We start from the raw sequence: 2932 nt of genomic DNA, 5'->3' as shown, positions 1-2932 counted from the left end.
TCTTAGTTAACATTGTGTAGATAATATCAAAATGTAAAAAGTCTTCAAACACAAACCGTATTTTCCCTGCCAAATGTATACGGGGTGGATACAGCAATATTCCAAATCTTATCGTGGACGTATTCTAAATGTAACTTTTCATATTGGATGTAAATGTGGTAAATATTGTTTTCAAATTTTGGCACAATGTCAGTAATTTCTAGGAAGGGGCCCCATTCGATTACATCTGCCTCAATTTCGATTACATCTGCCTCAATTTCGATTACATCTGCCTCAATTTCGATTACATCGGTACCAAAAGAATAAAAGGCAAAGTCGACGTCGCTGGAATTTGAACTCCAAATGTAAAGGTGGACGAGATACAGCTAAGCATTTTGCCTGACGTGCTAATGATTCTGCCAGCTCGCCGTTTTAAACGTGTTAAATATTGGCCTCTATGGTGCCTGGAGCTTGTCGTCTAGCAGAACCTGTACGGGATATCGCACTTTTGAACTTTCTCGACCAGATCATTGAAGAAAAATGCCAACCTCATCGTTAACATTTTGACCAAAGTCTAAAACTATACGTTTATCAGGGTTTTAGATCAAATGGTGTCTCTTACGTATCACTGGTCTGAGTCCTTTCTCAGTAATACTACCATTCCCGGATGACAGTAAAGGTACCCTCAGTCACGAATGAAAATGGGGTTGCACCTAGAAAGTTCCCTTCCGAGGCTCAAGCGGGCAATGTTGTTTGTGGGAGACCAGCAGTCGCCCGTGCACACCAGTCACCTATCTCCACGCCACCGATGTTGTCTAAGGGAGAGGCTGATACACCCTGACCCCAGTGACGTCGCAATTCATTTCTACAGCTGTGTGAACTGGAGCAGCATGAAAATAACGAGCCTTGCTCAAGAAAGCAACACACAAGCCGGTCCTGGAATCGAACTGACAACCTCACAGTTATAAACCTGATGCTCTAGCCACTGAGCTATGTGCCTTCACAATATAGTAGTGATGAATAGGTATAAAGAAACACATTGTATAAATAAAGATATTTAAGAGTAAATTTATAAAGATTTCGAGTCAACCATAGACAGAGATGCGAGAAGCTCTCCCATTAAGACGGACGAGTACATCCTACATCATTTGGCTACACCTCGTTCAGCATTTGAAAAATTTCTACCATTATAGTCAACAGCATACGCAACAGCTAAATTTTCTGTCTGGAATAATCGGTCTTCGAGTCTTTCTTCCGGGATAGTACCATTGCTTTATGATTTTGTAGATCTATGAGCAGTTGCTTGTCCAAAGCGAACCCAAACAACGTCATCGGAAACCAGATCATTGCTGGTCACTTATCACTACTGGGTCAGAAGTTCGTTTCAAATTTTGGCACAAGGCCAGCAATTTCGGGGGAAGGGATAAATCGATTACAACGACCCCAGTGCTCGACTGGTACTTATTTTATCCATCCTGAAAGTACGAAAGGCAAAGTCGACCCCGGCAACATTTGAACTCGTACTGCGCTAAATATTACCAGGAACCAGAAGCCGATATCGTCACTGATATCATTGACAAATGTCCACGTGTTCCACTATTCCAAATGCTATGGAACTAGATTACAGGTAGATACATCAATCACCTACTGAGCCCTTCAGTTTTCCTGAACAATATATATTGTGTCATATGCCTTCTTTCACCCTATTTATGAGATTTCGTCTGCGTGCTGGTAAGGAAAGCCTTCAAGTGTTCTTTGAAGGGCGCAAAGAAGGGACCCATATCTTTGGTAAGACACAGGTAATTCGACCATATTTGTATCTCAAATATGTACAGAGAAACACTAGTCTCGTGACATAATGTTACGTTCACGTCCTCACAAATACATGCTTCACAATAAGCGCCATTTGGTTAAAAGTACTTTTGTAGAAAAACAGACAATGACCTGGATTCGCAAGAATTTCCATAAATGGAATAATGTGCGCGTCTGTTTGCATTATTTTCCTTCCTTTTTGTAAAACTTGTTCTACATCAAGCTACTGCTTTACAGTGAAATGTTATTAATATTTTAGAATGCTTTCGCATAGTACAACTTCATTTTTGTATTGCTGCTAACTTTAGTGTTGTTGTTGATGATGATGATGATGATGATGATGATGATGATGATGTCATTATCGTTTATTTTAACGTTGCTGTTGTTGTTTGCGTCGTTTACCAAAACCTGCTGAATCGTGTTATCATCTACAGTTAAATAGTCGTTCTTGCCTCCGTGTTTGCTTGATCCTTCTCAATACATACAAGAGGCGGATGAAAAGTTCCTGGCTTTAAGAGTATTGCAAAAAGCATATTTGGTGACCCAAAACTCTGAGTTCTTTTACAGGGCTTAGAAAAACTGAAGGGCCGATGCAATAAATGTGTGAATCTGAGAGGGGAATATGTTGAATAAAATTATAATTAACTGATCCTCCTGTATTTTCTTTTACCCAAATCCAGGAACTTGTACTTCTGTACAATACTCCTGTATTTTCTTTTACCCAAAGCCAGGAAATTTTCAGCACTCCCCTCATATATATTCCAAGTCCCTTTCTTTTTCTTGTTGCTGAAGGGTGGCATTAAGTCGTTAAGTTTTTCCTTTCTAGACTGTAAGGGCGTGAGTTTCATTCAAAGTGGAGAGTTTTGTATTTGAGCAAGACAATTCATTTCCGGTTATTGCAGTCCACTCAGAAAACATGAGTAATACCTGCAATTCAAAAGGCCAGCTTTGTACAATTCTGTGTCTCACTGAATCTCTCTAAGAACTACGTTAAAGGTACTCTCGCCTGTGAAGTTCTGAGTCATTTGCACGTTAATTTCTCGAGCAAGCTGTATTGTCAATCGAATAAACTAGAACACTCGTCGTCGTAACCGACGGAGAGCTGCTTCTTTTTCTTTTTCTTTTCGTTGCTGAAAAACGA

Source organism: Octopus bimaculoides, chromosome 9, assembly GCF_001194135.2.
Source record: "Octopus bimaculoides isolate UCB-OBI-ISO-001 chromosome 9, ASM119413v2, whole genome shotgun sequence".
In the NCBI taxonomy this organism is placed as follows: Eukaryota; Metazoa; Mollusca; class Cephalopoda; order Octopoda; family Octopodidae; genus Octopus; species Octopus bimaculoides.
The sequence above is the reverse complement of the archived record's forward strand: the minus strand, read 5'-3'. Positions refer to the sequence as shown.